Source organism: Protopterus annectens, chromosome 2.part0, assembly GCF_019279795.1.
Source record: "Protopterus annectens isolate FY-2018-M chromosome 2.part0, PAN1.0, whole genome shotgun sequence".
NCBI lineage: Eukaryota > Metazoa > Chordata > Ceratodontiformes > Protopteridae > Protopterus > Protopterus annectens.
Window position 1 is genome coordinate 835,451,823 of NC_056728.1, and position 27,704 is coordinate 835,479,526.

The following is a 27,704-nucleotide window of genomic DNA, read 5'->3' on the forward strand; positions in this document are numbered from 1 at the left end:
AAAAGAGTTACAGGGTGGAAAGATAGCTATGACTAGTAAATAAATTTAGAGTTTGGGCTAGTGTAGTGATGAGGACAGTGGCTACTGGCTGCTGGCAGTCCTGGACTGGTGGCTAGACTAGCTTAAATTGATTAAATGATATAAAATAAACATGTAGGTATAAAACATACTTTTACAGTCAGTTTGGGAAGATATCACAAATGTTTGGTGGGTTGGAACTTAGTAGAGAGTAGTTCAGGTCTTCAGAGAGGGTTCAGGCAGATGTGTAGGATTTATGCAGGGTCAACCTATTCAGGTTACTAAGCTAGCGGAGAGAGAGAGAAAGATGATGAGGCAATTAATGTTACAGAGCAATATTCAAAATGTGAGCAATCAACAACTTAAACAGTCAGTTATTAAAGCACATATATACATAAGGTAATTAACTAAATAGAAAAGCATTTACTAAATATATATTTATACAACATAATAATAGGAAATGTAAGAAAGATATAGAGTGTTAAGAACTTACAGTCACTAAACATTTAAATGTACAACTGTAGCAATTATAACAGTATGACTAGATTAAAGGTTGGATGAATAAGGTGGCAAGGGAGCGATCCACACTGGGTACAAGGGAGTGATACACAGTCGGTAGCTCAATAACATGTAATATCGCTAGTGAAGGTAGAGGTTTACAATACCCAACATTAGCGTTAGTTCACTGAGTTCATTTCATTAGAGGTGGCTAAGCATATGAGAGAAATAGCAAGCATAGACAATCAAGCTATCAGGCAGGGGTAGTATCGGCCCAATACAATAAAAAATACTTAGAATTAAAGGACAGTTATACTCTGTCGCATCAAACGTATGCATTCCACAGAAAACAGCTGATAAAGGGCTGAAAGGTTGGCGGAGCACAAAGCGGGTCTTTGAATTAGACCTTGACTTACACGGATAGTATTAAACCCATCCGGTTTACATGACACAAATAAAATGTAAATCGCAGCTTGTAAAGGGAAGACGCAAAAAGTTGGCACCAAATAACTATTAGCGCTAAACAAACAAGCTAACAGTAAGGGATAATTTCACGCAAATCCCATTAAAAATGCTTAGAAAGTCGAAAAAGCTTGAAAAGAAAAAATCATGAACTAAATAGGCGCTAAGTAAGTGGTCAAATCTTACAGCAGTATGTTTCCTACAGTACAGTTTGCTAATAACATTATAAATAATTTAGCTCCTCATAGACTAGAAACATTTTACAGGATAATATAGGTCATCATAGCCTAGTAGCAGCAAAAAAGGATAACAGCTTCTCAGTCTGAATGGCAGGTCGGTGATAGAAATAAAACAAATTTTCAAAGCCTTTAAACAGTACAAGCACTAATCCGCTTATATGTTAAACCAAAGGTAATCTTCATTCAAGCGTTCAGAGCACAGCGCTAAGAATAAATGTGCTGATCTAACATTTTGTTCGTATAATTATAATATAAATCACAGCATCACAAGTCAATAAATTTTAGTGATAAAAATATAAAAGAAAAATCAAACAAAACAGAAAGTTGAAAGACAAGCTTACACTGAGTATCGGTCGAGCTCCAGGTTCAGGACGCACAGCAGCCAAGCAGTTTAGGGGAGAGAAAAGATGGCGTCAAGGTGTATGGGGTATATTTATAAGGTAATAGAGAGCTGGGGGGAGGGCACAGGAGGAGGAGCACTGATACAGTTCTAAGGCAGGAAAAATACGAGAAGGAGAGTCGCTGATACCTGGAAAGGGATGAAGAGATAAAGTAGGTGGGGTGTAAAGATGAAAGAATAGGTAAGGTAAATGTAAGGGCGAGAAAAAAAGAAAAAAAAATGAAGGGGAAGAGGGTGTAGAGATTTTAAGGCTGAGAGTGTGAGTAAAGATAGTTAGGTGGGCTAAAAATGACCATGGAGAATGAAGCTGTAATGGAGGGGGTGATGGGAATAGAAGTGGGACAAAAAGGAGTGTTGTAGCACTAGAAAAAAACAATCTATAAGGTAAGGGAAACAGCAGAAAGGTATGAAACAGTTATAAGTATTTATGTTATAAGAGGTTTTAAGTTTAGACTGTAGAAAAGATACAAGTTTGGAGTTCTGGAGTAAAATGGAAGGAAGTTTGGCAGGGTCTAGAGAGAAAGATAAAGTACAAAGGTTGAAGAGATTATACAGATACAGGACACAAGTTAATGGACAGTAAAAGGATGAATCAATGGTAACAAAATGGATAGTAGAAGGATGCCAATTAGTGGCCAAGTGAGATAGTAAAACAGACAGACAGAGAGGAAAGGGGAAAATAGTGGAGGGGGTGATGAAAAAAGAGTTACAGGGTGGAAAGGTAGCTATGACTAGTAAATAAATTTAGAGTTTGGGCTAGTGTAGTGATGAGGACAGTGGCTACTGGCTGCTGGCAGTCCTGGACTGGTGGCTAGACTAGCTTACATTGATTAAATGGTATAAAATAAACATGTAGGTATAAAACATACTTTTACAGTCAGTTTGGGAAGATATCACAAATGTTTGGTGGGTTGGAACTTAGTAGAGAGTAGTTCAGGTCTTCAGAGAGGGTTCAGGCAGATGTGTAGGATTTATGCAAGGTTAACCTATTCAGGTTACTAAGCTAGCGGAGAGAGAGAGAAAGATGTTGAGGCAATTAATGTTACAGAGCAATATTCAAAATGTGAGCAATCAACAACTTAAACAGTCAGTTATTAAAGCACATATATACATAAGGTAATTAACTAAATAGAAAAGCAGTTACTAAATATATATTTATACAACATAATAATAGGAAATGTAAGAAAGATATAGAGTGTTAAGAACTTACAGTCACTAAACATTTAAATGTACAACTGTAGCAATTATAACGGTATGACTAGTTTAAAGGTTGGATGAATAAGGTGGCAAGGGAGCGATCCACACTGGGTACAAGGGAGTGATACACAGTCGGTAGCTCAATAACATGTAATATCGCTAGTGAAGGTAGCGGTTTACAATACCCAACATTAGCGTTAGTTTGCAAAGTTCATTTCATTAGAGGTGGCTAAGCATATGAGAGAAATAGCAAGCATAGACAATCAAGCTATCAGGCCGGGGTAGTATCGGCCCAATACAATAAAAAATACTTAGAATTAAAGGACAGTTATACTCTGTCGCATCAAACGTATGTGTTCCACAGAAAACAGCTGATAAAGGGCTGAAAGGTTGGCGGAGCACAAAGCGGGTCTTTGAATTAGACCTTGACTTACACGGATAGTATTAAACCCATCCGGTTTACATGACACAAATAAAATGTAAATCGCAGCTTGTAAAGGGAAGACGCAAAAAGTTGGCGCCAAATAACTATTAGCGCTAAACAAACAAGTTAACAGTAAGGGATAATTTCACGCAAATCCCATTAATAATGCTTAGAAAGTCGAAAAAGCTTGAAAAGAAAAAAAATCATGAACTAAATAGGCGCTAAGTAAGTGGTCAAATCTTACAGCAGTATGTTTCCTACAGTACAGTTTGCTAATAACATTATAAATAATTTAGCTCCTCATAGACTAGAAACATTTTACAGGATAATATAGGTCATCATAGCCTAGTAGCAGCAAAAAAGGACAACAGCTTCTCAGTCTGAATGGCAGGTCGGTGATAGAAATAAAACAAATTTTCAAAGCCTTTAAACAGTACAAGCACTAATCCGCTTATATGTTAAACCAAAGGTAATCTTCATTCAAGCGTTCAGAGCACAGCGCTAAGAATAAATGTGCTGATTTAACGTTTTGTTCGTATAATTATAATATAAATCACAGCATCACAAGTCAATAAATTTTAGTGATAAAAATATAAAAAAAAAATCAAACAAAACAGAAAGTTGAAAGACAAGCTTACACTGAGTATCGGTTGAGCTCCAGGTTCGGGATGCACAGCAGCCAAGCAGTTTAGGGGAGAGAAAAGATGGCATCAAGGTGTATGGGGTATATTTATAAGGTAATAGAGAGCTGGGGGGAGGGCACAGGAGGAGGAGCACTGATACAGTTCTAAGGTGGGAAAAATACGAGAAGGAGAGTCGCTGATACCTGGAAAGGGATGAAGAGATAAAGTAGGTGGGGTGTAAAGATGAAAGAATAGGTAAGGTAAATGTAAGGGCGAGAAAAAAAGAAAAAAAAATGAAGGGGAAGAGGGTGTAGAGATTTTAAGGCTGAGAGTGTGAGTAAAGATAGTTAGGTGGGCTAAAAATGACCATGGAGAATGAAGCTGTAATGGAGGGGGTGATGGGAATAGAAGTGGGACAAAAAGGAGTGTTGTAGCACTAGAAAAAAACAATCTATAAGGTAAGGGAAACAGCAGAAAGGTATGAAACAGTTATAAGTATTTATGTTATAAGAGGTTTTAAGTTTAGACTGTAGAAAATATACAAGTTTGGAGTTCTGGAGTAAAATGGAAGGACGTTTGGCAGGGTCTAGAGAGAAAGATAAAGTACAAAGGTTGAAGAGATTATACAGATACAGGACACAAGTTAATGGAGAGTAAAAGGATGAATCAATGGTAACAAAATGGATAGTAGAAGGATGCCAATTAGTGGCCAAGTGAGATAGTAAAACAGACAGACAGAGAGGAAAGGGGAAAATAGTGGAGGGGGTGATGAAAAAAGAGTTACAGGGTGGAAAGGTAGCTATGACTAGTAAATAAATTTAGAGTTGGGCTAGTGTAGTGATGAGGACAGTGGCTACTGGCTGCTGGCAGTCCTGGACTGGTGGCTAGACTAGCTTACATTGATTAAATGGTATAAAATAAACATGTAGGTATAAAACATACTTTTACAGTCAGTTTGGGAAGATATCACAAATGTTTGGTGGGTTGGAACTTAGTAGAGAGTAGTTCAGGTCTTCAGAGAGGGTTCAGGCAGATGTGTAGGATTTATGCAGGGTCAACCTATTCAGGATACTAAGCTAGCGGAGAGAAAGAGAAAGATGATGAGGCAATTAATGTTACAGAGCAATATTCAAAATGTGAGCAATCAACAACTTAAACAGTCAGTTATTAAAGCACATATATACATAAGGTAATTAACTAAATAGAAAAGCATTTACTAAATATATATTTATACAACATAATAATAGGAAATGTAAGAAAGATATAGAGTGTTAAGAACTTACAGTCACTAAACATTTAAATGTACAACTGTAGCAATTATAACAGTATGACTAGATTAAAGGTTGGATGAATAAGGTGGCAAGGGAGCGATCCACACTGGGTACAAGGGAGTGATACACAGTCGGTAGCTCAATAACATGTAATATCGCTAGTGAAGGTAGAGGTTTACAATACCCAACATTAGCGTTAGTTCGCAGAGTTCATTTCATTAGAGGTGGCTAAGCATATGAGAGATAGCAAGCATAGACAATCAAGTTATCAGGCAGGGGTAGTATCGGCCCAATACAATAAAAAATACTTAGAATTAAAGGACAGTTATACTCTGTTGCATCAAACGTATGCGTTCCACAGAAAACAGCTGATAAAGGGCTGAAAGGTTGGCGGAGCACAAAGCGAGTCTTTGAATTAGACCTTGACTTACACGGATAGTATTAAACCCATCCGGTTTACATGACACAAATAAAATGTAAATCGCAGCTTGTAAAGGGAAGACGCAAAAAGTTGGCGCCAAATAACTATTAGCGCTAAACAAACAAGCTAACAGTAAGGGATAATTTCACACAAATCCCATTAAAAATGCTTAGAAAGTCAAAAAAGCTTGAAAAGGAAAAAAATCATGAACTAAATAGGCGCTAAGTAAGTGGTCAAATCTTACAGCAGTATGTTTCCTACCACTACAGTTTGCTAATAACATTATAAATAATTTAGCTCCTTATAGATTAGAAACAGTATACAGGATAATATAGGTCATCATAGCCTAGTAGCAGCAAAAAAGGATAACAGCTTCTCAGTCTGAATGGCAGGTCGGTGATAGAAATAAAACAAATTTTCAAAGCCTTTAAACAGTACAAGCACTAATCCGCTTATATGTTAAACCAAAGGTAATCTTCATTCAAGCATTCAGAGCACAGCGCTAAGAATAAATGTGCTGATCTAATGTTTTGTTCGTATAATTATAATATAAATCACAGCATCACAAGTCAATAAATTTTAGTGATAAAAATATAAAAGAAAAATCAAACAAAACAGAAAGTTGAAAGACAAGCTTACACTGAGTATCGGTCGAGCTCCAGGTTCGGGACGCACAGCAGCCAAGCAGTTTAGGGGAGAGAAAAGATGGCGTCAAGGTGTATGGGGTATATTTATAAGGTAATAGAGAGCTGGGGGGAGAGCACAGGAGAAGGAGCACTGATACAGTTCTAAGGCGGGAAAAATACGAGAAGGAGAGTCGCTGATACCTGGAAAGAGATGAAGAGATAAAGTAGGTGGGGTGTAAAGATGAAAGAAAAGGTAAGGTAAATGTAAGGGCAAGAAAAAAAGAAAAAAAATGAAGGGGAAGAGGGTGTAGAGATTTTAAGGCTGAGAGTGTGAGTAAAGATAGTTAGGTGGGCTAAAAATTACCATCGAGAATGAAGCTGTAATAGAGGGGGTGATGGGAATAGAAGTGGGACAAAAAGGAGTGTTGTAGCACTAGAAAAAAACAATCTATAAGGTAAGGGAAACAGCAGAAAGGTATGAAACAGTTATAAGTATTTATGTTATAAGAGGTTTTAAGTTTAGACTGTAGAAAAGATACAAGTTTGGAGTTCTGGAGTAAAATGGAAGGAAGTTTGGCAGGGTCTAGAGAGAAAGATAAAGTACAAAGGTTGAAGAGATTATACAGATACAGGACACAAGTTAATGGAGAGTAAAAGGATGAATCAATGGTAACAAAATGGATAGTAGAAGGATGCCAATTAGTGGCCAAGTGAGATAGTAAAACAGACAGACAGAGAGGAAAGGGGAAAATAGTGGAGGGGGTGATGAAAAAAGAGTTACAGGGTGGAAAGGTAGCTATGACTAGTAAATAAATTTAGAGTTTGGGCTAGTGTAGTGATGAGGACAGTGGCTACTGGCTGCTGGCAGTCCTGGACTGGTGGCTAGACTAGCTTACATTGATTAAATGGTATAAAATAAACATGTAGGTATAAAACATACTTTTACAGTCAGTTTGGGAAGATATCACAAATGTTTGGTGGGTTGGAACTTAGTAGAGAGTAGTTCAGGTCTTCAGAGAGGGTTCAGGCGGATGTGTAGGATTTATGCAGGGCCAACCTATTCAGGTTACTAAGCTAGCAGAGAGAGAGAGAGAGAAAGATGATGAGGCAATTAATGTTACAGAGCAATATTCAAAATGTGAGCAATCAACAACTTAAACAGTCAGTTATTAAAGCACATATATACATAAGGTAATTAACTAAATAGAAAAGCATTTACTAAATATATATTTATACAACATAATAATAGGAAATGTAAGAAAGATATAGAGTGTTAAGAACTTACAGTCACTAAACATTTAAATGTACAACTGTAGCAATTATAACGGTATGACTAGTTTAAAGGTTGGATGAATAAGGTGGCAAGGGAGCGATCCACACTGGGTACAAGGGAGTGATACACAGTCGGTAGCTCAATAACATGTAATATCGCTAGTGAAGGTAGAGGTTTACAATACCCAACATTAGCGTTAGTTCGCAGAGTTCATTTCATTAGAGGTGGCTAAGCATATGAGAGAAATAGCAAGCATAGACAATCAAGCTATCAGGCAGGGGTAGTATCGGCCCAATACAATAAAAAATACTTAGAATTAAAGGACAGTTATACTCTGTCACATCAAACGTATGCGGTCCACAGAAAACAGCTGATAAAGGGCTGAAAGGTTGGCGGAGCACAAAGCGGGTCTTTGAATTAGACCTTGACTTACACGGATAGTATTAAACCCATCCGGTTTACATGACACAAATAAAATGTAAATCGCAACTTGTAAAGGGAAGATGCAAAAAGCTGGCGCCAAATAACTATTAGTGCTAAACAAACAAGCTAACAGTAAGGGATAATTTCACGCAAATCCCATTAAAAATGCTTAGAAAGTCGAAAAAGCTTGAAAAGAAAAAAATCATGAACTAAATAGGCGCTAAGTAAGTGGTCAAATCTTACAGCAGTATGTTTCCTACAGTACAGTTTGCTAATAACATTATAAATAATTTAGCTCCTCATAGACTAGAAACAGTATACAGGATAATATAGGTCATCATAGCCTAGTAGCAGCAAAAAAGGATAACAGCTTCTCAGTCTGAATGGCAGGTCGGTGATAGAAATAAAACAAATTTTCAAAGCCTTTAAACAGTACAAGCACTAATCCGCTTATATGTTAAACCAAAGGTAATCTTCATTCAAGCGTTCAGAGCACAGTGCTAAGAATAAATGTGCTGATCTAACGTTTTGTTCGTATAATTATAATATAAATCACAGCATCACAAGTCAATAAATTTTAGTGATAAAAATTTAAAAGAAAAATCAAACAAAACAGAAAGTTGAAAGACAAGCTTACGCTGAGTATCGGTCGAGCTCCAGGTTCGGGACGCACAGCAGCCAAGCAGTTTAGGGGAGAGAAAAGATGGCGTCAAGGTGTATGGGGTATATTTATAAGGTAATAGAGAGCTGGGGGAGGGCACAGGAGGAGGAGCACTGATACAGTTCTAAGGCGGGAAAAATATGAGAAGGAGAGTCGCTGATACCTGGAAAGGGATGAAGAGATAAAGTAGGTGGGGTGTAAAGATGAAAGAATAGGTAGGGTAAATGTAAGGGCGAGAAAAAAAGAAAAAAAAATGAAGGGGATGAGGGTGCAGAGATTTTAAGGCTGAGAGTGTGAGTAAAGATAGTTAGGTGGGCTAAAAATGACCATGGAGAATGAAGCTGTAATGGAGGGGGTGATGGGAATAGAAATGGGACAAAAAGGAGTGTTGTAGCACTAGAAAAAAACAATCTATAAGGTAAGGGAAACAGCAGAAAGGTATGAAACAGTTATAAGTATTTATGTTATAAGAGGTTTTAAGTTTAGACTGTAGAAAAGATACAAGTTTGGAGTTCTGGAGTAAAATGGAAGGAAGTTTGGCAGGGTCTAGAGAGAAAGATAAAGTACAAAGGTTGAAGAGATTATACAGATACAGGACACAAGCAAGGGAGCCCGCAGGATTTTTTGCAGGGGGGTGCAAAACCCAGAGCCTCACCCATGCAGCCCTGCCCACGTAGCCCCACCCCTACCCCACTGCCCCTCCCCCTACCCCACACAGCCCCGCCCCCACACAGTCCCTCACATACACACACACACAGCCATTCCAGCAGTGTCCCATTACTTGGTTATTTCTCACCATTTGCCACAGACACTGTTCAAATCTATCAGTATGCATACTGTCTTATGCTTTACTTTTACAATGATTACAGATATTTGGATTTAATTCACAACTTTTATTTCAAATTTTATAGCAGAAACACTGCAGCACGCATTTCACATTTACTAAACAAAGCAACAGTCTTGCAATGAAGACAGACTTAGCATTAAAACTTCTCTGCTTTTGATACTCACATTGATGGAAACGGCATTGAAATCCACATTCAAAGAGAATGCATCTGGGCAGTGGCAGGTTAAGTTTACCTTTGGGCCGTTTTCAAAGCATATCAAATGCACACATTTTTAGGCCCATGCAAAAGTATGGTGATTCATGTTCCTGATGGGAGATAGGAAATTCACCCCGGGGATCACTTCTGTGGCTATGCTTGACAGTGGCACAGGAAAATAATTTTCTTGGGTGGCGAAAGCCAGGGTACCTTTGGTTAGGCTTATATAGGCCCAATAGCCTAGTACCTACCTATGAAACTATAATTGAATTATATCCCTTGTACAGCACCTGCACCACCTGTTAGAGTGTATTTTAAATTTACAGTTTTGAACATTTTCCAGTAAGCAGTGAAACAATTCAAAACATATGAACCAGTAATGACAAACTGCCTAGTTCAGAACATTTCAAACATAAAAGGCCACTCAAACTTCTATCATTATAATCCACCAATATTACTCCATATGCACAATCTCTGCAGTCTGCAGAAGTCATCTGAATTCCACATTAAAAGATCTGAAACTAATGAAGAGATTGTTGCTATAAAACATATATTTCAGTGTTTCATCTACAAATGTAGTGCCCATTGCCCTAGAAGAATAAATTGTCTATGTTACGTTAAAATAAATGGTAAGCTGGTATATTGCAATAGGGAATATGTAACAAGCTGAAAACTAGGTTCATAGTTACTAGGCACCAAAGGGACATACTCAGGACAGGACTGCAGCACCCCATCCCCTTAAAATACACATTTACATGCTGTGGGAGTAGAAGCTACAGCCCTCTGTAGCAAGATGCAAGTATGCTACCTGCTGTGCTACTAACACTGCTTTAAAATTCTATACTACTATGATACCATTTGCTAAACAAAAGAGTTGCACATTTGTACAAACCTAGCATGATGAGCAGCAGTAAACTTATCTTCCCTTGAAGCTCTCAATTCCTTGAAAATAAATTCCACCTGCTAACTCTAAGTAGGTCATTTCAGCCACACACACACAGACTAGAAATATAAAGCAGAAATCTGGACACTGAAAATCTGTACATTTGACAGGTATGACACACATAAATCTCCCTACCTTGTAGTACCTCCTTAGAAAGTGGATAGAGAAAATCTTTTGGGTTTCTATCATCGTGACAGGAATGTACTGCATTCCTAAATCAAAGTATGATTAAAAGTTCACAAAATCAGTACGGTGTCATCAATCTTTGATGTCTGCCAAAGTGCTCTTCAGAGTACCTGCAATGAATGTGCACTGCCCAGTAATGACTCCTCAGTCCTCCTGCAATTGGTATGGAGTTACATTCATTGGTAACATGTCTAAATACGAATGTATATTCTTTTTTAATAAGACCCATTGCTCCTACTACTACTAGAACTGCCTGGGTATCTTTCTTCCACACTGCTCTCATTTCTGCCTGCAAATCCTGATATAGTAGGAGTTTGACTTTGTGTCTCTCTGTACATAACACACTGTAGTCAGTGGGTGTGTAGAGTTCAATGATCAATGCTACTTTTGTCTTCTTCTCTTGGACCACTAATATCTGGTTTTCTAGCATCTGGCTTTTGAGCTGTTGGTAATTGAGGATGATCCCATGTGATGTAGGCGTTAGCATTTTCTATGATGCTTAATTTGCAGCTTATGTTTCCAGTGTTTTTAAGCCACTTCAGTACCATAATGTTTGCACAATGCCCAGTACAACAGTCTTGCCACATTATTATGCTTGTCAGTATACAGTGTCCTTCTACCGTATGTTGCAACCATTAACAAGGTGTTCAACTTCAACCGTTTCCAGTTCTGTTTTACAAAACCTATATTTGTCTGTTTCTCCCACATGTGCAATGGACATTGTAAACCAATGTGTACATGATAGTCCACTGTCTTGTGCCACCAATATTGACCTTTCATCTCTTGGTTTGAATTCACCTTGCCTTGACCATTCCTGCTTTTGTTCCTGATTAGCATGAGGTTTTTCCAGAAGTGCTCTATACTTGCAACTATATTTATGCATTTTCCACATTTTTTCATCTTCTCAATTGGTCCATCACCGACCTTGTATTCTTTTGTTTCTTGGTAAATTCAGTTGCTGCCCGATTTTTATCTACTTCTAGTTTGATTTCCATTTCTGCTTGATGCCGATATGCTTCTGAGAGCCTAAGCAGGGAAAAGCAGAGAAGTCATGTATCTTAGATTTATTCTCATTTTTCAAAACTTTCACTACATTTGTGAGGTCAGCAGATGTGTGGAGTCCCATGACTGCAGATCTGTACATGTAATCAGTTTCAAAGGAGGAATATCCCTTCTTCAGAATGTGGAAAATATATAATCTTGGTATGCACTGATTTTTTATAAATCATTTGGTGAGTAAGAAGCATCCTTGTTTTCCTATATAATCTATGCAACACTGAGGTCAGTCAAACACACAAAATTAATTTAGGACAGGATGAACAAATTGGTTTATAGCTTGGATTGTGTTCCTAGATGTAAATGCTGTTTTCAGCATTCATTTAAGTCATCTAAAGTATTCCTTAGTAATTTTGATTTTCATTTGCTCATGTTTTATTGTTGATTGTTTTATCAGTTCCCATTCCCAAATATTTGTACTCTTGCTGAAGTTGTTTATATCACATTCTTGTACCAAACTGATGTTTTCTTGGTGCTGCAGTTTTCCTGCTTTAAAGGTTTGTTTTGCACATTTATCAAGACTAAATGACACTCTCTTATATCGTCTGACTTGCAGCTGTGCTTTCAGTTCCTCCTCTGAGCTGTACAGTTTTAAATCATTGACAAAGAGAAGATGAGAGGTCTTTACACACTGTTGCTTTCTAGGAGCCAAATTATAGGGCAAAACAGAGTAGCAGCAGTAACAGAGTCACCCTGGAGTATTCCCCATTGAAGTTTTTCCCTGAAATAATAATTTGTCCTTCATCATGGCTTAATTGCAAAGTGCTCTACCACTGTTTCATGGTCACTGTCATGTAATCGATCAGTGTAAAGTGTATGTTATACATTTTAAAGTGCTGTTTTATACATTGATGTGTGATACTATCAAATGTTTTTGTAGTCAATCCATGTTGTACTTATTCTTGCCTGTTTTACAATTCTCCACTATGACTTTAACAATAAATGATTTTTTATTCCATATGACTTTAACCGTCCTTTTGTTCCATTGCCATAACTGAGCTTTCTTCTAAATGACTATAAACTCAGTCAGCATAAATTCCAGTGTACAGTTTATACAGTGTCAGGAGGCAAGTTATTGGCCTATAATTTTCAGGGACGTTTGCAGGTTCAGGCTTAAGTAGGAGCATTTTTTCTTATTAGTTAGGTTGGTGTCTGTTCCGGGTGCGCACATAAACGGTTTACTCATGGCTTTATCTGCTAGTGATCTTGATTCTTGCCTTACTGAGATTGTCATTCCTAATGTGGTCTATTTCAATGAGACTGTTGATATGTTGTTCAACCTTTACCAAGTTGAACAGATTGCAACATCTGGGCAATGGGCTCAGAACTGTTGAGTAATTTGCAATAATGGAATGAGAAATAAGAAATAAGAAATATGCATGAAGAGCAAGCATTGAGTAAAATACTGCAAGTGCATTTTGTCTGGTTTCACTGACAGTGCTCTTTTGAAGATCAGCCAGGCAGTCAAATATTTTATCAAACTTCTGACTAAACACATGAATGGATTTATATTTCTCGGTCCATCATGTCTCCACAGAAGAGGTATATTTGGTACCAATGCTCTCATCATTTTGGACTGTCACAGAAAAAAAAATTAATCTTGATAACGTCAACAGCACTATATATTTCAGGACCATCATTCAGATCACACTGACTATCCACTGTGTTGTGCTTCTCAGACTAAACCTTATAAAGGCTGCTTTTGGATACTTTTCATGAATCTTTGCCTGAACACCATTCTGGATGCTTGCCATTATGGAGCAGCCATCATAGCCTTGTCCGAGTAATTTTTCCAAGTCTAGACCGTACTTTATGCATTCACTGACAATGACATTTGATACAGACTGTGCATCTCTCACAACAATGGGATCGAAACCCAGAAACTCTTCTCTAATACAATCACCATCAACAAACCGAATGCCCAATGACAACTGCTCAATGCCCGAGATATCTGCAGTTTCATCTGCCAATACACTAAATCCAATTGTCCTACACGCTGCACAAACAATCTCATTTCGAAGTACGTGTTCGCATTCTGCCAACAACTCATTTTGCACCCTATGGGATGTGTACCGAGCATTTCCTGCAGCTGTTTCACTGTGCTGCTTTAATATTGTGTCCCCAGCTTCAATACAAAAATCTAATAAGTCACAGAAATTTCCACCAGAGCCTTCTTTTCCACGAAGAGGAATGTCATGGGTTGCACAGTAAATAATGGTAGATAAAATTGGTTCCAATTTCTTTCGGTTCTCTGCAATTTGTTTTGCTACTGCTGCATCTAGCTGTGGAATAACAGCTGTTTCTGGCTTCTGTCGCGTACAAGAAAAATTGGCAGCATCTTCAGTAGAACCTTTGTGCCATGATGACTGCATGTGATTTCTTGCAGTCTCATTGAAGGCATTATATTTTGTGCACACACTAGTGATGAAGCTGCCTTGCAACCCACGGTGAACTGACTGAGGAAATAATACACAAGTTAAGCAGAGTGGGCCTTTCAAGAGAGGAGAATATGCAAGCCACGGTGAATACTGAGACAGCCAAATATATCGGAATGCTCGCTTCTTGTCTGATGCATCAGCTTTGAAGTTGTAATTCTCTGGAGGGATGTATGGTTGTGTCAGTAACCTGAATTTCATGAAGTCATCAATTCTGTCTGATCGAATGTAACAACCAATATCAGTTTCTGCACATACACTTTGTGGGGTCTCTCGCTGTTCCCCAAACACAGCAGAGACAGCACCTTTCTCTATACGTTCATCAACAGACCCAGCTAGTTCTGTTACTTCATGTTGCTCGTACCTTGCTTTCTTACTAATCTGTTTGAAAAATTTTCTAATGTCCTCACTGTGTGCCATCACATACCCTACTTATTCAATAATAGACAACTTAAAGCATCCGATGATGGGCTAGTGCTACCTTTGTAGTACGTATATTGCAGCTCTATCAATGATGTTACTGAACAAAAGAAAAAAAACTGTCAGATATGGGATTAAAAAATGTTTGATGTGTTTCAACATCACCAATGATTAACAAGTTTCTCATGCTAACCTGGACAACAACAAAAAATAAATACATAAAACTAGTTGATGTTTGCTTTTGTACATATTTATGCAAGGAAAACTTAATACTGCAGTAAGTACTATCGGGACAGAAATACATACTTTATGCACAGTCTTTGCAGTTTTCCCAAATAAAGCAAATAAATAGTCCCTGTAGACTATGATGTTTGTAGATGACATTGTGATCTGTAGTGAGATTAGGGAACAGGTGTTTGAGGAGACCCTGCACAGATGGAGATATGCTCTACAGCAGGGGTGTAGCCAGGATTTTCAAATTTGTACTCAACTCCCAGACTGCTGCTTCCCCCTTAACAAGCCACATCCACTTTAACACTGCTGACCAAACCATGTGCCCCTTTATATTGCTGATCTCGGAACAGAAGTATATGCCACGGTAGTAATTACACGATGCATGAACATTTTCATTCCAAAAGTATATCTTCCGTAAGTCAAAAAACAAAATACCTTTCCATTTACACTGGGACAGATCAGTTTGAGCCCCCCCCCAAGATTACTCTTCTTCCCCTTGCAGCCCATAACCCTTGTAGTGGCTCATTACACCTCCAGTAATGCTGCTGATTAAATGACTGTCAGGGTCTAGGCATCACATGCTCCGCAGTGTTGTGGTCTGTAGGTACAACATATTGTGCTCTCCCTACGTAACACCCAAGCTGTGAGCCACAACTACCTCCCTTTCACCAGCATGGGTCACCTGGCAATGCATGATCACTCCTATGGACTACAGTCACACTAAGCCTTTTGGAATGGTAAACCTTACATTCCCAACAGCAAATACATTTTAGCTGGGCTAGGTCATACTTCCTATGACAATTAATGAAGATGTGTACCCATGGGAGTCAATCAAGCAAAAAGTAAAGCAGTTGAAATTTACATCCTTACTACCTTGCTTACATTCTGTGAATCTCAAGAAGACACCCTTGACCATAAATTTTCTGGCTATCACTAGCAAGCAAGTCTTCAATGCACTCTCCAAGTCAAAGAATACTACCTCAATAGACCCTGAGAATATCCTGGGATACCTCTTGGATAGCATGAAACATGAGGTATCAGGCACTCTAAAATCAATGTTCAACATTAGCCAACTAATTTGCTTCATGATTAGTGAATGGCGGACTGCAGTACTTAATCCTTAGCACAAGGTTTGGCCTTCTACTGACATGGATAACCATAGACCATAAGTTTGACTGTTCTTGTACGTAAACGCATGGAAAGACTCATAGATATTTTAAATAAAGACACAGGGAACCAATTTTCTTATTTACTTCTACAATTATTACAGATATTGAAATAAAATAGCACAAGCACTGATAGCCATTTGCTAAATATAGTCTCACAATGAAAACAGACTCAGCATGAGCAGTAAACTTCTCTGCCCTTGAAACTCACACTCATTGACATGGCATGAAAGCCCACATTAAAAGAAAATGCATCTGACAGTGGAGGATTAAGTTAACCTTTGTGCTGTTTTCAAACCATAAGCTAAAATCAAATAATAAATATACATAATAAATAAATCCATAATAATATACATATTTTCTGGTCATAGTTAAGAATGACAGTTGTGGGTCTATGGTTACATTATTTTCATAATCAACTTAATGAATTGGTAGCAACGAAGGAGAGATTTTTTGTTATTTGATTCGTTGCTTTAATTTGGTTAATTCGTTTCATGACATCATTGCTTGCTTATTTATTTGAATATTTAAATGTTTGATGATTGTAACCTGGCTGTTTGTCTGAAGAAGGAAGGATACTAAGCCTTCCGAAAGTGCTCGTTTATTAAATAGAGTTCTAACATTGATGTTTATGGATTTTTAATATAATTTACAGTGTCGGGACAGTTTTATTTCCTTTGGGAGTTTATGGACTTTTGTTTGGGTGCCTTGCTTCGTGATCTTTGTGCTTAAACAGTTTGTGTTTTGCCTTTTGGATTTTTATATATATACACACACATAAGAAAATTTGTGATGTTCTTGTACATACTCATTTCAGAATGATTTTTTTTCATTTAGAGTTGTAAGTTTTGCATTCAAATCAGTGATATTGCATTCATGCTTATTGTTCCACTTGTGAAACTGTTGATATAATTTTCCTGTTGACTGGTTTGTGTACAGTGGGAAGTGATCGACTTGATGAAGGCTATTGTGTACAATGCATAGCTGAATATTGCAGATATCAGTCCTATAATCTGATAATGCCATTCGTGGACACCTCACACAAGTTCTGCTTGAATACATTTATGACTAACAGTATGCAGGTATATGAGTTACTTTTATCTTCTTACACATTTATTTGTACACTAAAGGTTCCATGCTTACCTTGACATTATTGCAGGTACAAATCATATCCTTTGGGGCTGTCTCCATTTGATACTATCAGTACATAGCCATTACATGGGGAAGTAAAGTTTGTGGATGTTGGATGCCATCAGTTTTACTAATTGTTTGTGCTTAGGTTGCTATGTGTATCCCTTAGATGGTGCGTGTGTGCTATCATTTGCCTGTTATGTTGTGAGTGTGTATGTATACTTTGCCTCTTAGCCAAGACAAGGGCATATTGTGCATGCCTACATCTGCCAGTTCCCTCTGCAGCTTGAGGTTCTACCTCAGAATCCTTGTCTACATGTGCTGGAGGTGCTGGCCCTGCCTGTGTTCCAGAAATGTGTGGTCTTGGCCCTTGTAGTTCCTGTTTCAGCTGTTTCCTAGAGATGATATTATGCAACATGGCACAGACTGTGAGAATTTCTGTGTAGGTACACAGGTCGTATTACAGGGCACCCCCTAAGGTGTCTAGAGAACAGAACTATGACTTCAGTATGCCAGACACACATTTTATGATGTTTCTAGTTTAGGCATGGGCATTGTTGTATTCTTCTTCAGTGGGTGTGTGTACATTTCTAATGGGTGTCAAGAGCCATGGCTCCAGTGCATAACCTACATCACCCAGTAGATGACCTAATGGAACATTACCCCTATCAAACCTTGTGTAAAACTGAGAGGTGTGCCATATATGTGAGTCATAGTAACTGCCTGGGCTGCCAGCACTCACAATGAGGATGATCCCTTGGGCATTACAGACAACCTGGAAGCTGATTGAGTGGAACCCCTTCCTGTTGACGTATGTCCTTCCCTCTTCACGAGGTGGGGTTTTTATTTCTATGTTAGTGCAGTCTATGGCCTCCAAAACTTCAGGAAAGTGTGCTAGAGCATAAAATGCATGCACTGTTCTTGCTATCTCTTCTGAGCTGTGGGGAAAATAGATGTACTCCCTTGCATGCTCTAGCATAGCATGAAGACATGGGTGCATTATTCTGGAGTATGAGGCCTGTGACACCCCTAGTATATCCCCTGTGGGTCTCTGCAATGTTCCAGTAGCTAATATCCCTAATGCTACATATACCTTAGCTTCAAACAGTAAAGCTTCTTCTCAATTTACCCTGGTCTGAGGTGGGGGTGGCATAGATTGCAGAGTTCATGGATAGTTTCCCTAGCCACCCTGTATTGCTGTAATATTTCTATCGCATGTAGTCTATGATATGTTAAACGGGGTTTGAACACCCTCTTTTTCCTTGGATGAGGTCTATCAGCAATAGTAGCAGCATAGAACTGAGCCTTTTGCACCCACACATGCAAGAGAGCAGCAGGAGCAGCCCCTAACATTGCTTTTTTTTCCTAAGTGTGATGGTGCCTGTATTCCAATAGGTTTTAGAGTTCATGGCAAAGAGCTACACCAAGTATATATGATTACTTTATAGTTTCCTGTATGGCTTCATCATCTTGAATTGGTTAATTGACATGTAATTTGGTTAGTTATGCCTTCATTACTATACCATTTACTTTTTTACATAGTGTAGAGTCATTTAATTAATACAAAATAGCATGCTATCATATAGCCATTCATGAATATGGCCCAGTGTTTAAGCTTTAACTATTGCCACTGAGCTGTATGACTGTTTTTCATTTATATGTCTCTCAGAGATACAAAAAAGCTCATCAGTGTACCACTTTTTTTGCATATGTCCTGGGATATTACTTATGCATTCCCCATTTCAACAGTTAGTGAATTCTCAGTTGCTCTCCCTATTAACATTTGGGTACTACAACCTAGTGTGGTTCAGGTAATCCATCAGCATGTGATTATGCTTATTAGATTTGCCTAACTTAACTGTGACAAAGACTTCTGTGTAATATATTGTTTGGAACACTATTTTTTGTTCTGGTGCTTTCTGATTTAGTTTTTTTTTGCTCTCCTCCACTGTCTGTTAGTTATCCCCCCCCCGTCAAATGGTCCATTTGTTCTGCATTGTGGTTTGAGACTTTCTCTATTTTTATGGCCTTATCACCTGCTTGCACTCAGCAAAGCACTTAGAAGGGACATGGAATGAGCTGACTGTGGAGGATATTCCATAATTTCTGCAAGGTGTGTTCCATCCAAGCAGCCATGTCCCTGTCCTGAGATGCAAGTGGTGGTTTCCCCAGTTTCCATCTGTAGAACCACACCAGCTTTGTATAACTCCACATGTACAAAACCCTCTACACTCCCTGGAGAGACAAATGGCAAACATCCCTTCACTCCTCTTCCAAATTACTTGGTTCCTGCCATGCTGGGGTCACTAATCACACCCCCTCTCATCTGGGTCACCATCAGTTCTCCATCATACAGACTGTTAAGAGGCAGCCTCTGCTTTGTGTATACAGCCTGAACAGATGCTATCATGACAGACCTATTACACATTTGTAAATCCAATAGTAGGATAAACACCTGCTTAAGGGATCTCTTATGCAACATGAATAGGATATGTTGGAGAGAGGGTTCATATTATGTGATCAAATTGTTAAAAGTTCGAACATCATATAGTCGAACCCATATGATCAAACTTTTACCAGTTCAAAAAGCTAAAAAAAATAAACAACAGAAGAAACCTACCTGACCATTTTATGCAGGGGGCCAAGCCCCCCTACACCTCCCACATGAAGGGATGTGCCCCCCACAACCACCACTCTTTAAATGTACCAACTCTGAGATTGCACTACAGTGCAGGAAAGGGAAATGTTACCATTCCACACTGTAGGGAGATCTCCATTGAAACATTTGAATTGTTAAAAGTTCAGTCATATGGGTTCGACCATATGACGTTCGAACTTTTAACAATTTGATAATGTAATATACACCCTGGAGAGATAGGTATTGATAACAGAGAATATCGCTTCTGTTGAAGTGTCTTCCACTCCATATAAATCAAAGTACTTCTCTTAAACTATTTAAAAGTAATTTGGATGAATGGAAGGGAAACCACAAATTCACTCCAAGTTTAGCACCCATGTCCATCATGGACAGAGGCAACAAGTAAATGTTCCAACATATACTTATTCTGCCCATTTATGGGTTACTTATACACAAAACACAAGCAACAAAGAACAATGGGAATGTAAGGATAGGCTTCTTAAGACCCTCACAAATCAATAGCCTAGTAAGTATCTGCAAACCTGCCTCTGAACCTGTGAATCACTCTGCACCATGGTGTGGTGCCAGGTGTTTATTGACTTTTTTGGATAACTGATAGGTGAATGCTATTGCAGCATTGTCCACGTATTGTTGCAGAATATTAACATGCTCACTGTTGTCAGTATTCTGTAGTGTGCTATACAGTGGTTTATGCCTTGTAGCAGTATATTTTACGGGTTCCTATTACCTTGTCGAAGTTCCGAAACTCCGAACACCATCGGGTCGAAACCCTATTTTCGAAGTTTTAGAACTTCGACAAGGTGAAAAAAAATAAAAACAAAAGAAACATAGACAACTCTTGCAAGTAGGGGGGCAAGCCCCCTTGCACCCCTCACACCTCCCCGCTCTTTAAATATACCAACTCCAAGATCACACTACAGTGCAATTTCCCTTTACCGCACTATAGTGCAATCTTGGAGTTGATATATTTAATGAGGGGGGGTGTGGGGGGTGCAGGGGGCTTGCCCCCTGCTTGCAAGAGTTAACTTGCTGTTAGGGTTTTTATTTATTTTTTATTTTTTGTGTTCGAATTCCTGGAACTTCGAACATCTGAGTTCGATGTTCTCAGCTTCAAAATTTCAGGAATTCGACAAGGTAATAGGAACCCTATTATGCATACTTACACACACACACACACACACACACACATATATATATATATATATATATATATATATATATATATATATATATATATATATATATATATACATATATATATATATATATATATATATATATATATATATATATATATATATATATATATATATGGGAACCCTTAAGATAATCTGAAGCTAAGAATGTTGCATATTATGCATACTTACTGATATATATCTATAGATAATATCGGAACCCTTAAGATAATGTGAATCTAACAGTGTTGACAGACATCCGGCCAATAGAATATTGTCAATTTTGAAAATGATTGACTGTTAAAACATCAAAAAATGCACGGTTTTGTTAAGGTGGTAGATGTACTGCTACTAAATAGCAGCAATGGAAAAATGTATCATTTCAAATAATGTTTTGGTGTAAGTCATTGCAGATGTGATATCTAAGTGTGCTCCACCAATGATTCTCTTCTGTGGGAAGATTTCTCCCTTCTCTGAGTCGGTGTGATTGTGGAGCTGATATGTATAAATGGGGGATGTGAGAGCACAGACATCCATATGTTCTCTGTCATCATCATCTTCTTTCGGCTTTTCCCATTAGGGGTCGCCACAGCGGATCATCTGCTTCCATTTCTTCCTATCCTCTGCATCATGCTGTTTTACACCAACCGCCTGCATGTCCTCTCTCACCACATCCATAAACCTTATCTTAGGCCTTCCTCTTTTCCTCTTACCTGGCAGCTCCATCCTTAGCATCCTTTTCCCAGTATACCCAGCATCCCTCCTCAGCAGATGTCCAAACCAATGCAATCTCGCCTCTCTTGCTTTGTCTCCAAACTGTCCAACCTGAGCTGACCCTCTAATATACTGATTCCTAATCCTGTCCATCCTAGTCACACCCAGTGTAAATCTTAACATCTTTAAGTCTGCCACATCCAGCTCTGACTCCTGTCTTTTCGTCAATGCTACCGTCTCCAACCCATATAACATAGCTGGTCTCACTACCCTCTTGTAGACCTTCCCTTTCACTCTCATTGGTACCCGTCTGTCACAAATCACTCCTGACACTCTTCTCCACCCATTCCACCCTGCCTGTACTATCTTCTTCACCTCTCTTCCACACTCACCATTACTCTGAGCTGTTGATCCCAAGTACTTAAACTCATCCACCTTTACCAACTCTACTCCCTGCATCCTCACCATTCCTCTACCCTCCCTCTTATTTACACACATACATTCTGTTTTAGCCCTGCTGACCTTTATTCCTCTCCTCTCTAAAGCATATCTCCTCCTCTCCAGGGTCTCCTCAACCTGGTCCCTACTCTCACTACTTATCACAATGTCATCTGCAAACATCATAGTCCATGGAGCCTCCTGTCTATTCTCATCTGTCAACCTGTCCATCACCACTGCAAATAAGAAAGGGCTCAGAGCTGATCCTTGATGTAATCCCACCTCCACCTTAAATGTATCTGTCACTCCCACCGCAGTCCTCACCAATGTCACACTACCCTTGTACATATCCTGTACCACTCTTACATACTTCTCTGCCACTCCCGACTTCCTCATACAATACCACAACTCCTCTCTAGGCACCCTGTCATATGCTTTCTCTAAGTCCACAAAGGCACAATGCAACTCCTTCTGACCTTCTCTGTATTTCTCCAACAACACTCTCAGAGCAGATATTGCATCTGTAGTGCTCTTTCCTGGCATGAAACCATACTGCTGATCACTAATCATCACCTCCCTTCTTAACCTAGCTTCCACTACTCTTTCCCATAACTTCAAGCTGTTACTGATCAATTTTATCCCTCTGTAGTTACTGCAGGTCTGCACATCACCCTTATTCTTAAATATAGGTACCAAAACACTTTTCCTCCACTCCTCAGGCATCCTCTGACTTTCCAAAATTTCATTAAACAATCTGGTTAAAATTTCCACTGCCATTTCTCCTAAGCACCTCCATGCTTCCACTGGTATGTCATCTGAACCAACAGCCTTTCCATTCTTCATCCTCTTCACAGCTGTCCTTACTTCCTCCTTGCTAATCTGCTTCACTTCCTGATTCACTATCCCCACATCATCCAACCTTCTCTCTCTCTCATTCTCTTCATTCATCAGCCCTTCAAAGTACTCTTTCCATCTACTCAACACACTCTCCTCACTTGTGAGTACATTTCCCTCACTGTCCTTTATCACCCTTACCTGCTGCACATCTTTCCCAGCTCTGTCCCTCTGTCTAGCCAATCGGTACTGGTCCTTTTCTCCCTCTTTAGTGTTCAGTCTCTCTTACAACTCTCTATATGCCTTATCCTTAGCCTTCGCCACCTCTCTCTTTTCCATCCGCCTCATCTCCTTATACTCATGTCTACTTTCTTCATCTCTTTGACAATCCCACTTCTTCTTCGCCAGCCTCTTCCTCTGTATACTCTCCTGTACTTCCTCTTTCCACCACCATGTTCTGTGTAATTTTTTATTTATTTTTAAATAATATCATTACTTTGCTGAGAATGTCAATATTGACAGTGAGTGCCGATCCTATACAGTATCTATTTGCTGCACCGATTAATTTTTTTGTGTTTTTTATAGCTATAGTGTTTACCATTTAGATATTATTAAGTATATCTATATCTACATCCATCTATCTAGATATATAAAGCTATATATCTATATATATATATATATATCTATACACATACACACACACACACACACACACACACATATATATATATATATATATATATATATATATATATATATATATATATATATATATATATATATCTCCTAGCTGTACCCGGCCACATGTTGCTGTGGCTCAGTTTGGTTAAATGGGAATGGAAAGGTCCTGTCAAGATTGTTGCTTCTACGACATTGCACATTAATTTTTTACTGCAAGCCGCGTGCCGTTGCAAAGCTTTGGCTGGTTGATATTTCGCAACATGATAATTGGCACACCGATTTTCAATTGCAGTACGTGCGGTGGCATCCCTGGCAGATCGAGTGAATTCAAAAATTCTGTTGGATAATTAACCTCTTCATCTGCTTCCACAACAGTGTTGACGGACTTGTATGTGACTGCCTCGCTTTGAATGTTAGACTGAATAATATTGTTAAGTTCGTAGACCTCTTTGTTCTTGGTCACAAGAATAGCTTGTTCAGCCAGCCAATCATGATTCTTATAATTGGTTTGAATATTGGGAAATACTTTTTCAACCAATTCTTCTTTTGACGTCACTAAATTGCAGAAGTTACGAGGCAATGAAATTCGTCCTGAGGTCAGATCAACCGGCATCAACCGGCACCTTTCCGTTCCCAATTTCCAGCAATTGATGTGAGAATATCTCAGCTGATTGATCGTTTTGCAGCTGGACAAGCATATTTGTAGTTAATTTTAACGTCTTTACGTGTCGCCACAAAGTAGAGTATTTCAGGCAAGCATTTATTTTGTCTGCTGGTGTCGATCGAGGAATTACAAGTAATGTTTGCCTGAAATCTCCTGCAAGCAATATTAATGCATTCCCAAATGGTCTGATGTTTCCACGCAAATCTTGCAATGATCGATCAAGAGCCTCGAGCGATTTTTTATGCACCATTATGCATTCATCCCAAACAATAAGTTTGCATTTCTGCAATACTTTTCCCATGCTGGATGCTTTGGAAATGTTGCACGTGGGAGTTTCAATGAATTGCATGTTCAATGGCAATTTCAAAGTGGAATGAGCAGTTCTTCCACCTGGTAGCAATGTCGCAGCTATTCCGGACGAAGCTAAGGCTATGCCATTTTGGGATCGAATTGCTGCCAGAATCAATCTAATTAGGAACATTTTACCAGTTCCTCCTGGAGCATCTAAGAAGATTTCTCCAACCCCGTTATTGACAGTTTACATTATCTGATCGTAAATCGTAAATGGATCGTAAATCGGAAACATTGAAATGGAATCGTAAAATATTTAGTATAACGTGTGTTGCTTTTACGTCCAACAGATGGTGCTGTTTTTCAAAAAAAGCATGTTTTTACCTGTCACAGGTGTGACATCTATATAATCTATATAAATAAACATGTAAATGTTCATTTGTTCAAAATCTTAAATCTCCGAAAGTTCTTCACCGATTGCTTTGAAATTTTCACACAATGTTGCATTCGAATACGTGCGTGTTTTTATATACCTACTATTATATAGATGTCACACGTTGCATTCGAATACGCGCATGTTTTTATATACCTACTATGCATATTCGAATGCAACGTGTGACATCTATATAATGTGTGACTCTTTTAGCTTTTCCCGGTTAGGGGTCGCCACAGCAGAACTCCGGTCTGCTAATGATTGGTAGTTGATTTTTACGTGCCGAGTTACCAGCCCTGATGCACAACCTTCAACGAAGGTACGCCCATTCATGCATGTCTCCACGCAGAAGACGCTCTAGCTGAGAATCGAACAGCGTCTTACTGTGAGGCGACAATGCTACCGCAGCACCACCACCGTGGGTTATATAATAGTAGGTATATAAAAACATGCGTGTATTCAAATGCAACATTGTGTGAAAATTTCAAAGCAATCAGTGTAGAACTTTTGGAGATTTAAGATTTTGAACAAACGAACATTTACATTTTTATTTATATATATATATATATATATATATATATATATATATATATATATATATATAAAATGTCAAAAACAATGTAATGCAAACGTCTAAAGGTCAGCCTGTAATAAAAAATAATAAAACAGAAGTAGAAAAATAGTCTGACCACAAAGGCTAGATACATAAAAACACAAGTTTAATAATGTATATAAGGATTAGCGCTTTCACACAAAGTGCAATCCTTGAATCTTGAACTTAGTTTCAGATATCCACGTCACCTTAATGACTTCTTTACACCTGTAGAGAGAGAGAGAGAGAGAGAGCTGCTTGAAAAGCTGGAAAAACTCCAAAATTAACTTTTGTCTAATTATAAAGGGGCAATGTTTTTGATAAGATTGAAGCAGTATTTATTAATGTGGCTGCCTTTGATGAAAGACTTTCCTCTATTTTATTTATTTATTTATTTTACATTTGTTGCCAGGGATAATCCTACTGGATATATGTCCATTTTCAGCAGCGGCCCGGGGAGAAAAGCTCCAGTTACAGAATATAAAGATTACACAGAAGTTCAGATACATAGTAAAATATCACATAAAGAGTCAAGCATATTTACAAGTTGGTTTAGTGAAGCCCACCAACAGGGACTCTTGAGTTACACAGTTTGTCAATTTAAACAAAACCATCAGGCTGCAACAAACAGTTTTGAGTAATAAATGCTTACAATACTATCTAGGTAGGGTAATAATTATGGAGCTTAATCAGGGTTGGTACAGGGACAAAGCCAGTGCATTTTGAAATACTGTTTGAGGCCTTTTGACTTAAGGAGGGTTGGAGGGTAAAATAGGTTGGCAGTGAATTCCAAGTTTTGCCAACAAAGCTGACAAACAGGGACTCACCAGCTGAGTTATTAGCTTTGTGGGTTTGGACCAATAGCTTATTGGATGAGCATAGTGGCCTTAAGTTACTGTATGTTTTTTTTTTAACATTTTTAAGTGAGGAGGGTATGTTCAGGTTGGTAGAGAATTTTGTGTGCTACTAAGAGTTGATTGAATTGAATTAAGCTGGGCAGTTCTATCCACCCTAGAAGATTAAGGTTTTGGCAGTGATGTGTCCTGTATGTTGAGCCAGTGGTGAATCTGGCAATAGGGTTGTAGTTGCGTGAGAGCTTGCTCATTTCAGATTTATTTAGGTTGGAGAGTATAGGGAAAGCATATATAAGAGTCGAGAGTAAGTGCGAGTGGGCAATTATGGTCCTAGCTAATGGGGTTAGAAATGGTTTGTTTCTGTATAGAGAACCAAGCTTCTTATTGATGGCTTTTATGGTTTGTTGACATGTAGATTGAATTTAAGATTGCTATCTATTATTACCCCTAAAAGCTTAGTATGGCTGTCCAGAGAGATAGAGGTACCATTGTTGGATGTTACAGAGAAGGAAAATGGGGGTGGATCTGTTAGTGGGGGTAAAGAGTAGTAGTTTAGTTTTGCTGGGGTACAGCAGTAGACGTTGGTTAGTAAGCCAGTTTACAATAGTGTTAAATGTGTTCTGGGTTAAGATTTGTAGGTCTGATGGGGAGGAGGCTGTGCAGATCAGGGTGGAATCATCTGCATATTGAATGCAGGTAGCTTTAGGGATGGCAGTGTGAAGGTTATTGATGATGATAGAAAAGAGTAGTGGTCCAAAAATGGAGCCTTGAGGGACACTGAGTGTGAGAGGTAGCTGGCTGGACAGTTTACCCTGCCATAATACAGCCTGTTGTCTGCCAGTCAGATAGGACTGGAACCACTGAATTGCATAGTTATTAAGGGAGATGGATTTTAGAGAATGGATGAGTAGTTCATGAGTGACCATATCAGAGGCCTTTGATAGGTCTAGAAAGAGGGATGAGGATAGCCTATTGTTATTCCTGTTTTGGTTTATGGCATTGGTAAAGGAAAGGAGGGCAGAGGTGGTGCTGTGATGTGACCTCTATTAAGAGGAAGAAACTAGAAAGAGATTAATGATTTCAGAAATGGCCATATTTTTGTATCGCCACGAACTGTAAGTAAATCTATGAATATGCATGAACCATCTGCACTTAACGAGGAACAGTTGACTACCGATACTGAGATGGGAAAAGGTCCTCTTGCTCCACCCAGCTCTGT